Source organism: Meriones unguiculatus, chromosome 4 (genome assembly GCF_030254825.1).
Source record: "Meriones unguiculatus strain TT.TT164.6M chromosome 4, Bangor_MerUng_6.1, whole genome shotgun sequence".
Taxonomy (NCBI): Eukaryota; Metazoa; Chordata; class Mammalia; order Rodentia; family Muridae; genus Meriones; species Meriones unguiculatus.
Window position 1 is genome coordinate 38,154,237 of NC_083352.1, and position 12,362 is coordinate 38,166,598.

The following is a 12,362-nucleotide window of genomic DNA, read 5'->3' on the forward strand; positions in this document are numbered from 1 at the left end:
TTTACAGGATGGGACGATTGCTTAAAGATGGCGATTCCACTCCCGTCCGGATCTTGACAAATGAGGCAGAACCTTGGGAGGCATCCAACAGTCTTCCCTCTCCCTCACCACCCACACGTTCAGTTAGTCACCAAGCAGGCACACTAGCAAGCGGACCCGTAAGCCAATCCTTGAGTGTGTGGAATTATAACAGATTGTCAACTTTTTAAGTAAGGAGGGCATTATGTTCAAAGCAGTAGCTCCTTGCCCGGTTCCCCCTGCGCTTTTGCTGTTACTGCAGAGTGTTGTAGACTTGTGTATTAGCATGCTGCGCTGCATGCATGCATGCATCCAACTGCAACTTGTTTGTAGCCTGGAACGTTGTCCTTGGGCTCTGACAGAAAACTAAACATTTATCTGATTTACTCTTTTGAATAGTTATATAATATTCCATAAAATGAGCACACAGGGCGCTCATTAGCTAGTCATAGAATTGTTTGTAGTGCTTTGCCGTTGGCAAACAGTGCTGAAATAAATATCCATAGACCCATTCCCATGTGCAAGGAGAACATCCTAGGACATAGTGGATGGTGGATGCTGGAGTTTTGCAAATGGGTTTGGGTTTATTTGCAAATGGGCTTATTTATCTCGTCCTCGAGTGGAACAGGTGGATGGGACCAGAAACAGGCAATTCGGGACACTGGGAGGCTGCCTCAGCTTACCCCGTGGGCAGTGTCAATCATCTGGAGACTGTATTAGTCAGCACTCACTGCCAGCATGGCACAGCCTAGAGTCACGCTAGCAGACTCTCAGTGCAGCGACTGCCCAGGTCAGATTGGCTGGCGGGTGGTGTTCACGGCTGTGGGCTTTGGTCTTGTTAATTGAGGGTCCAGCCTGCCTCGGTGTTAGCATTCCCTGTTCGGTGGCTGTGAGTTGGATAAGGAAGCCAAGCAGTAAATTTTCTGCGGTTTCTGCTTCAAGTTTCTGTTTAAGTTCCTGACCTGGTTTCTCCCAGCGATGGAGTGTGACCTGGAAGTGTAAGCCCCCAAACAGGCTTTTCACCCCTGAGTTGCTTTTAGCCAGAGTTTGATCGCAGCAACAGAACGAAACTAGAACAGACACCAGATAGAAAGGGGGTTTCTTTGCACGAATTATCCACTCTGAACTCAAAATAACCTTACAGGAAAGGCACTAGTTTTGCCCATTTTACAGAGAGGCAAACTGAAGCACAGAAAATAAAAAGCCAAGTATCACAGCCAAGGGAAGCGATGACTGGGTGGCAAAAGTGATGACTGACCCCTCCGTGCCCCTGAGTGGGGAGTACGTTGCAGCTTGCTATGGTCCTGGGAGTGGAAGTGCTAAGTCAGGGCTGAGTGCATTCAAACCTACCAACCAGCAAATGCTACTGTGTTCTTCAAATGCATCACACCCCTGCCAGGATCATCTGGGAGCCTCTCCTACAGACCCAACAGGTGACATAATGGTAAATCTGTACTCAGCGTTTTATTTGCCTCACCACTGCAAGACTGAACTCGTGTTTGCCAAGATTCCTAGCCACCTGCTGTCTTTATTCTGACTTGTGTGATCCTGCCTCTTGCCCTTCTCTCCATTTGTTTTCCTTACTGATACTTCGGTGCTCACTCACTGATGTTTGGTACTCACTATATATTCTATTCTAGCTGTTAATCCTCTCTGTTTAGTTTTTGTAGATATCACTTGCCATTTTTCAGGTACAACCCATATAATGAACTATGATATAGTTAAAATACTGTGTTAGAGACGTGGCATTTTAACTTTTAATAGAACCTTATTTCATAAGAAGGAATGTGTATGAGCCTATACACATATTATATATAATTATTATTATTATTAAATTATATATGTGTATATATATTATAAACAGAATCAACACAATCTGTTTATACTGGATGAGAAAATTTCAACGTCAGTGAGAGACATCAGGCAAGGCTAGTGATTTATCTTCTCCAGGCCAGCGGATGGTACCAAACTTCTATGAAAGAATGGAGCTTAGATTTTCAAGTGACTACACTTTCCTGGCTTCCTGCAACAAACTTGGGCGTGCCGTTTTGCTTGGTTTGGGTTAGATTTTATAAACTGCCACTGGAACTACTGAAGTTTCTCCATACTCTAGAAAACCTCCTGCTGCTTCAACACAGACGCTTAGACAGTTGGTGATGACAAGGCGCAAGAAATTGTAGATTTGGTTCCTGAGGTAGCCGGATACATTTCTCGTAAGCCTTCCCTCCTAGCTTCTAAACAAAGGGCAATTGTGACTCTATTGTTTTGTGTTTTCAAAGACTTTTATCCTCCCTGTGACCTCTTACTGATGACCAGGATTCTAATTTCAAGTAAAACAAAACAAAACGAAACTTTGTGTTCTGGAAAATTTTTAGACTCCCTGAAGGATTTCCAGTACAATTTAGGTGGTTCCCATAAACTCTATTTTTTTAACACTGTCATGAAGCATGACATTGTTACCAAAGCTAAGAAATTAGCATTTTTCTAACCGTATTAACTAGCCTTTGGTATTTTAGCTGGTTTTCCTTAATTATTTTTGAAGTGTGTGTGTGTGTGTGTGTGTGTGTGTGTATGTACATGTGTATGAGGATGTGTGTATCAGGGATGTGTGGGTATACATGTGTGCTTGTGCATATGGAAAATCGAGGCTAGACGTTAACACTTATCTTTCTTTCTTGATGCCTGCCCACCTTATTTTTTGAGGCAGGGTCTCTCACTGAACCAGAAGTAGGCTGAGTTGGCTAGACTAATGGCTAGCAAACCCCCATGATTCTCCTGTTCCCAGGAACTGGGATCACAGGCCCATACCACCACACCCAGTGTTTTAATGTATGTTCTTAGGGATGGAACTCAGGTCTTCATGCTTGCTGATCAAGCACTTTACCCATAGGCCCCTGGGTGCTTCTGGATGCGTTTTAAGTTATTATTATATTAACAGTCTTAGGGAATACTTGCCTAGTGTATTTCCCAGTCTGGGCTTGATTCCCGCGGTTAGACTGGGATTATGACATTTTTTTGAAAGGACACCAGTGACGACAGACCCTTCACACATAAGCACCTGAAGAGGCCGCTGACACCCTCACAGCATCATGGGTGAGCACCGCCTTCCTCAGTGAGTGTTTCAGTTACTTCTGCGCTGTGTGTGACAAAACACCTGACCGTTTAAGGGGGGGAGGGCGCTTATTTAGCCTGAGGTAGCAGAATTTCCACACACTGTGACAGATTGGCGCAGAGGGTTTTCAACTCATGGCACCCAGGAAGCAGAACAAAGACAGAAAGAGGCCAAGAGAAGTCGTTCCCTTCAAAGACACACTCCAACAGTGACCACTTCCTCCAACCAGGCCAAAGCTTTGGTTAGAACATCACTCTCGGCAATGTCAGTCCACCCTCCTTCACTAAGGAGGAGGAGGGGAAGCTAGTACCTCTCTTACCAGGATAGGGAGCATCCTTTTTAAAATGCATTTATTCAGTTATTTAATTAGACCAATTAGACTGACGTATTTATTTACATATTAGGTTATACACCAATACAACGTTTGTTTGTGCTTCGGTATAAGTTGTCTGCTTTCAACCACTGAAAGTTATCTCAGTTTTGCTCCTGTATTTCTTTTCTTCTTCTTTTTTTTTTTTTTTGCCTTTGTTTTGTTGTTTTTCCAGACAGAGTGTCTCTGTGTAGACCTGACTCTCTTTGTAGACCAGGCTGGCCTTGAAGTCACAGAGATCCGCCTGCCTCTGTCTTCTTAGTGCTGGGATTAAAGGCATGTGCCACCACTGCCTGGCTGCTCCTGTGTTTCTTTGACACTGTCTTATTTTTTGGTCCCTTTTGATAATTTTAAGGCCCTCCAGTAAGTGACAGATTCAATAGTTGCTTCTGTTGAATTATAATGATCATGTTTTAGTTTTCCTATCATGATTTAATCAAGATAAACTAAGGATATTTACCGATTTTTTTTTCTTTAACACAGGTTGTGATTCTCCTTGTAAATTTTAATGACAAAATGCATTCTCCCTCCTAATAGAGACCTAAGTTTGTAATTCATCTTCAGTACTGAGGCTGTAAATGTTAGCATTTTCTAAACTGTGATTTCCTTTTTCTCAGAGGAGTGCAAATACCCTCATGAAAAGCAAGCTGTGAGGTGGAGCGATGATGGCTCAGCTGCTCTTCGAGAGGACAGAGTCCAGTTCCCACATTGTCTACTTCCCTGTAACTCCAGCCCCAGAGAAATCCAACGTCATTAGCCTCTGTGGACACTCGTACTCATCTGTTCCTTCCCCCCACATAATTAAAAATAAAAACAAAATCCTTTAAGAAAAATAAAAAGCAAGCTCTAAAACTGTTTCCACACTTTTCTTTTTTTTCTTTTTTCCACACCGAACAATTCTCTGCTTCTTTGCAGATATCAACTGAATGTCCGGTAATTAAGTTTATTTTAATGTTAACTATGTGGGTTTAACACAGACCTCACAGGTTAAGAATTTATTCCCATAAGACTGCCTCCACTTCAGATGCCATTGGAAAAGCCTGAAGTATTCTTTGTACTTATAACTGACGGGACGTGAGGCAGGGACTCTGACCCCATCCGTTCCTGAAGTTGATAATTTCCTATCATGGCTGTAGAATCCCAGGAACCACTTACTAATACCCATTGGCTACTAGGGGCAAAGTTTACAACAACCAAGCAGAAGAGGTGTAGGACTAATCCTAACCCTAAACATACCTGTTCTGAGATGTACCTTTTATAGCAAAAGGGAACAGAGCTCCTAAAATTGGAATTTTCTACAATGGTAGGAGTGAGAGGTACTTATAAAATTGTTCATAATAAGCTCTTTACACCACACCTGAGTTTATGCTGACTGTCAGAGCTGATGGTCAGAAGAACTATGTAATCAGACAGGTGGAAACTTCTGCTTTCTTTTTCATGAAGGTAAGGGAGAGGGACTACTGGTTGGGTTAATCATCCATAGTAATTATCAATCAATCATGCTTGCATAATGAGAGCTTCTTAAAAATTCCTCCCAGTGCCTCCCCTCCACCCACACCTCTCCCAGATCTATTCCTCCTCCACTTCCCTTCAGAAAGGGGCAGATGTCCCAGGAATACCAACCAAACATGGCCAATAAATGAGACCAGGCACCTCCATTCATTAAGGTTGGATAAGATAATTCAGTGAGGAAATGGGTTCCCAAAGCAGGCAAAAGAGTCAGAGATAGCTCCCTTCTCCCTTGTTCCCACTGTCAGGAGTCCCACAGGAGAGGAGGGAGGGAAAGTGTGGTTGGGAGGTGATGTATGAGAAAATAATAATAATAAAACATCTCTCACAATGGAGTCTCCAGGTCAGTGAATATACAGTGGCACTGGTCTGTGGATCTTATCTACATCACAACCTCATACACCCTCACCATGAGCTCTAGCTGGGGATTCCATGTAAAGCTTTTTGCATTGCAGGATATGGGTATTATTAATCTCGCTGCCACTTGCAGTATTGTTGCCTTCACACTTCCAAAGCCTGCTTCTCAAGATTTTTTTTCTTTTATTTATGCTTACCTGTGTGTGTTTGGAAGTCAGAGGACAGCTTTCAATAGTTGATTTTCTCCTCCTTCTGTCATGTGATTTTCAAGGACTGAACTCAGATCCTCAGGCATGGTGGAAATTGCCTTTGCCTGCTGAACCATCTCACAGGTCCTAAAGCTTGTTTTAGAAAATACAAATCTGGTAATGGTATGATCTTGTACAGTCTCAGCCTTTGTTTCATATCCTTGCAAGTGCTTCATTTTATAATAAATGCTACGTATCTTCTATACTGGGCTCTATTGTAGTGGGTGGTATGTTTTTCCTCCAGGCCCCAAACTCCTGGAATAATGACTCACGAGACTTAAATTATATTTACAAATATGTGTGTTTGTGTGTGTGTGTGTGTGTTTTCCATGTACCTAATTTTACCTCGGCTCCATTGACTCAAGATGTAGAAAGGCAGTTCTATGCTATTTTCTATCTATATTTCTCTGTCTGACACGTACAATTATTTGAGTGATATTTATCCACTGGAAACTGAACTCTGAGTTTGATATTTGCCCAGGTCAACAGTATGCTGTGTGCTGCTTAAAGCTGGGAATCAGCAAGTGCCATCGTTGCTAGATATCTGGTTAGGTATTAGCTGATTTTCAGGTCATTAGGAACAGCCCCCTCCCTCCCAATCAGCAGCTTGTAGAACCAGAAGCTGATGCTGTTAGCACTCTGATCGCCAGTCAGAAGGATAAACTCTGAGACAGATCTGTGATGTGGAGACAGTCATAAGTTTGAGCTGCTGAAAGGTCAATGTAAAATCCATATAAGATTTCTGGCTACCCAGAGGCTCTCTGATAAAAAGAACCTCCCTCAAGGGTTAATTCAAAAGAGTTTGTCCAATTATTTGCACAGGAAAAGGCCTCTGTACAAACTAACACTGAGACTATGGAAATAGTATAAAGCCCACCTAAAACGTAGACGGATACAGCGACCTTGTTAGCCCTCCTTCACTCTCAACTCTTTGAGAATGTGTTCTACCAGAACGTTTTTTGTCCATAGCCACCCTCATCCCTGAGAGTGTGCCACTGTCCACTTGGCCCTTGTGAGTGTTTTACTTAACTCTATAATAACCTCTATAATAAACCCTGTGTATCTTCTACACTGTGCCCTATTGTAGTAGTGTGTGTTTTTCCTCCCATCCTCAAGTTCCCGGAATAATGACTCATGAGACTCAAAATATATTTACAAATATGTAGGCCATATAGCTATGCTCTTCTCTGAGTAACTCACAACTTAAAATGATGCATTTATTTTATATTTAGTTTTGCCATGTGACTGGTTACCTCTGCTCAGGTACCATGTATCTGTCCTCATGTCTTTCCGGATCTATCTCCTGTGCCTGGCTCTATCCCAGAATCCTTTCTGCCATCTGGATGTCCCATAGTTTTTGTAAATTGACAGGCAATGTATCTATACAATACACAAGATATTCTCTCTTCACTCTATGTGTTTTATCTAAATTCTTTCAACAGAGATCACAAAGACTGGATTGCTGATGGGAAGCCACAGCAGAGTGGCATAAACACTTGTGCTCACTAATGTGATGTACTGATAGTTCTGTGGTGCACTGTGCTGCTAAGCTCTGTGTAGTGGGTCCGGTGTACTAACTGAATTTTCAACCTTTGATACTTCCATCTTATAGGTTGGGATTTTTGGAATATAATACCATCATAAGTAGAGGAATACATGATTTTCTCTAAAGGGAATACTTCTTTGCTTTTGCATATTGGAAACAATACACAAAATAAGACTCTTTCTAAAAGCTATTTTTATCATTTTATCCATATGGGTGTTTTACCTACATGCATGACCATGCACCATAGGCATGTGATGCCTGTGGAAGCCAGAAGAGGGCATCGGATGCCTGGGACTGGAGATGACTGTGAACCACTATGTGAGTGTTGTGAATTAAAGCTGGATCCTCTGCAAGGAGTGAGAATGGGTTTGGCCAATGAGCATTCTGATAAAGCTCTCTCTCAAAGGGATGATAGTGGACAATGTCTGGAGGGATCACTGTGCTAGCTTACATTTTCATACACTGGTTAAAAGCCAGTGTGCTTAGCCACGGAGCCATTTCTTCAGATCCAAGATCTCCTCCCCACTTTCAAGAAAGTTCATGTTCAGAGTTAGAATTGCTTTATGCCTCACTATTCAAGACTGAATTTCCAAACTGAATTCCAATAAGAGATAAGGAGAAAGATATATGGACCTCCCCCAATTCCTCAGGGGAGCTGTGAGAGTCTGTGGTTTAGTCAATCAAAATACTCCAGCAACTTACTCAGGAACTGTAGTAAAGTAACCCCACATTGCTCTCTTTCTTTCCCTGGGAGTACTCAGGGAAAGACCTACAGTGATGGGGCCCGAAACAGACAGCCCTCCACACTTCGTAGAGCTAAAAGACAAGCCTGTGTCTCTCAAATCCAGTCCTGTCTTGAGTGATTTCTGGATGGAGAAGGCCTGGTAGGAAAATCTGTTTCTCTCATGGCTGAATGCCGAGGATTTGTCTTCAGGGGCAAGGGTAAGGTATCAGTGTTATCAGGTGGCGACCAGGGAAACTAAAGCCAGAAGCAGAAACTATAGACCATGGATTTGGGTTTACTTCTCTGGGGCTGGCTCCTTGAGGTCCTTTCTGAAAAGAAAATGTAAGGCCTTGATTCATTCTCTGATATTTTTGCCTTTAGCATTTTCTAGACTATCAGGATTTTTGCTTGGACAGATGAACCTCGTTAGTAATTGGTCTGGTTAGTTTTTGTCAACTCGACATAAAGTAGAGTCACCTGGAAAGAGGGAAGCATAGCTGAGGAACTGACTCTATCAGACTGGCCCGTAGGCAGGTCTGTGGGATAGTTTCTTGATTAGTGGTTAACGTGGGAGGGCATAGGGTCCTAGAGAGCAAGCTGACAGAACACAGAGAAGAGGCTACTAAGCATCCTTCCTCTATGGCAGTGGTTCTCAACCTCCCTAATGCTTCAAGACAGTTCCTCATGTTGTGGTGACCCCCCCCCAGCATACAATTATTTTCACCGATAATTCATAACTATAATCTTGCTACTGTTATAGACTGTAACGTAAATATATGATATGCAGGATATCTGTTATGCAACCCACAAAGGGGGGTCACAGCCCCACAGGTTAGGAACTGCTGCGCTATGGTCTCTGCTTCGGGTTCTGCCTCTAGGTTTCTGCTTTGACTTTCCTCGATGAGGTGGTGGGCTGTAATCTGCAAGCCAAATAAACCCTTTCCTCCATGAGCTGCTTTGGTTAGGTTTTATCTTGGCAACAGAACGCACACTATGACAGTAATCTCCTAGAGTTTGATTAATGTTGGGATGCTTAATAAGACCCAGTCGGAACCTTTTTCTAAAAAGCTAGTTTAGTTACATGAATGACTTGCCTTTGAGGTCTTTAGCAGTACCAGATCCCCTAGTTGAACAGGGCTAGGATAAGAACCCTGGTGAGGAGTTGGTAGAAATTTGTTTTGTTACACAACTAGTTAATTTACTCTTTGGTTATATTTTTCTCCTTGGTGTTTAAGACCATGTAGGTGGCAAAACTCTAACATTTATCAGTATTTTTATTATTATATTATTATTATTATTATTATTATTATTATTGCCAGTCGAGGCTGTATAGAGATGACTCCTAGAGACCTACATGAGGATCCCAAGGGCTCCTTTAATTTCTTTCTATCTGGTTATGTCATCTTCTGGGCTGCATCAAGGTCTTGCTGACGACGTGGCTTCCCTCAGAAGCCTTGAGGATACTTCTCTCTGCAACTGAATTACCCTGATCTTTGCAGCATGTACACTGGCTAGAATCTGACCATTGGGTCTCCATGACCTCCCTGACAAGAACAATCGGTGACTTACCAGTCCTTTTGGGTCCTGGCAGCTGGCCTAAAGGTGAAGGCAAAGGTGGAAAGGGGCTTTTTTTCTTTTTTTTTTACATCTTCATCTTTATTAGTCTTGGCTTCTTAAGTATGGTTGTTGAAAACTTGGAAGGGCAGATACACTAGTCCTAAAAAATGTAACTGTTGTGTAACATCTAGATCAGCGGTTCTCGACCTTCCTAATGCTGTGACCCTGTAATGCAGTTTCTCTTATTGTGGTTGTTAGGGGTTGGAAAAACAAAACAACAAACAAACAAACAAACAAACAAAAAACCAAGCAGTCACAAGAGTCTTTATTTGTATTGGGCTGTAAAAACTTGTCAGTTAGGGACAACAGCACAGACTCGGGGACCGACTGTGTCTTTGAACGTTCATCTTAGTGTTTAAGGAGATGACAAAATCTTATTGTACTCAGGCAGCTACTGATGGATCATGGCTGCAGAACAGACTCAGGAGTTGAACTGCAACCCCAAAGAGAAATTGTACAACATTTTTAAGGAACGGAACCTCAAAGCAAGCTGAAGCAGGGTGGGCCTGTAGCATTGTCCAATCATATTTTGACACAAGGGATTGAACAAGGAAGTCAATGTTGGTGACTGGGCCTCATTTGGGTCACCTGGTTTCAGGGCTCTCGACTCAGCTTTTGCAGTCAGGTCCCCTCCTGACTTCTGGCATTCAGAATGACAAGGGAACAAAGGAGTGGGCGAGCTTCGAGTAGTCAAATGAATCAAGTCAGGCAATACATTTATAATTTGTGTGCCTTAGTTCACATAACTGGCAACTTTTCTTCTCTACATTCTTTGCCGATTAACAGACAAACATGAAGCAGTTGATAAAGCAGGAGAGAAGATCTGTTCTGGAACTTGGGAACACGAACTCAGTTTTGTCCCTGCCAACAAAATGGAGGTTGTCCCTGAGATGGCTGGACTCTGGCAACTGTCTCCCAACAGTGGAGGACCCCAGCCATAACATTATTTTCGTTGCTACTTCGTCACTGTAATTTTACTACTGCTACGAATCATCATGTAAATACACCTGTGTTTTCTGATGGTTTTAGACAACCCCTCGTGAGAAGGTCCTTCAAACCCAAAAGGGGTTGTGACCACTGATTGAGATAAGGCTTATGAAAACAAAGAGATTTTAAAATAAATCTTGACCATTCAGATGCAGATTCCTCATGGGCGATGCAGTACCGTTTACTCAGAGAGCTTCCTGGTCCCCTAAGTAGCTTGGAGTTTAGCAAGCCCCTGAGCCACAGGCCCCAGGAGGCGTTGGAAGAGAACATCTGTTCCCCAGTGCTCCTGACTATGCACACCAGCACTTCATAGCTACCAGCTACCCTGAGCACAGGGCACAGTTAGATATTTACTCGAAATGCTGTGTTTATCAAGCCAAGCAACTAAATACGTGTCAGCCTCCATCCTGGTAAACAGAGAATATATTTTTCTTTTTCTTTCTTTCTTTCTTTCTTTCTTTCTTTCTTTCTTTCTTTCTTTCTTTCTTTCTTTCTTTCTTTCCCAAATCCCTGGACTAGCCAGATACAGAGCAGAACACAAGTAGCATAGGTTTAATGCAGAACACATTATCTAAACACAATGCAATAGATAGAAACAGGCAGATTCTACCTGGAAATTCAGAAAGCACTCAGCTATAAACTGGTAATTATCTACTTAAAAAATAAATTAATTTCAGTGTTTTTTTAATTCTAATGATGAGAAATTTATGTAACAACCCTATTGGAGTTGAGAAAATATGCTCATACAAGAAAAAAGCATAAAAATAAACATTATTACTTAAAACAATTATAATAAAAATTATTACTTCAACCGGAAATAATTAAAATAATGAAATCTGTACTCAAGAAGCATAAAGAAAAGCAACAAAATAAAACTAAAGAAAGGAGAAAGGCTTTAATAAAGGTATAGGTTACATTAATTAACTAGAAAAGAACAGAATTAATAAAAACATTGGAAATCTTAATAATATAATTTAAACACTTGTGAGAAAAGACAAAAAGCAGAGATAAAAACCAGCATATTGAAAGACAAAGCAACGCAGGGGAAATTAAGAGTTTTAAAAAGAAGTCAGTGTGTAAACTGAAAACTGAACAAATTATCCTGGGAATTGTAGCACCAAGACTGACAAAAGATTAATAAACATATAAAAACTTTAATAAGACTCAATTTTTCTAAGTAGTTAAAATTTGACAAACTTAGTAGGAAATATAATTATCTTGATAAAACAACAAAAAAAAAATCTTCTTTTTAAAAAGCCAGTTATTGTCATCATTGCTAAGAGCAGAAGAACAACTCGATATTTTAGTGAAAACTCGAGAAGCTAGAACAGAAAATGTGGACCCACTAAGTGTTAAATTCTTAACAATAATAGCATAGGCATTGTTACATGGACAAGAAGGCCAAAATGAAAAATAGCCGCAATAGAAAGCGAAATCATCCACCTATAACGCAGAGAAATGTGTCAGCAATTGGATGTTCACTTTTGAATTATGAACATTGATTCTCTCCTAAGTTAACCCAGGGGTGGCCCCAAGGCAAATATGTGGACTTATTCAGCTGATAAATCTCAGGTTCAGGATACTGCTGAGCTTGCATCCCTTTAGAAACTCCCATGGGAAGAAGTTTTTTTTAAATATGCAGGATGCTCAGGGCTGCACACTCAATAGCTGTTAGCATATTTTTTTCCTCTCCATTTCTCTCCTCTCTGCCTCACCCTTTCTGTTCTTTTCCTGCTCATCACCTTCCTTCATTTCTCCTCTTTTCTGTTTAGTTAAGCAATAATATATTACCATTCAAATAGATAAGAATAATATTGTATTTTCAGGCTAATAAACATCAAGAGTAAAGTGTTACGATTGTTCTTATAAAACTG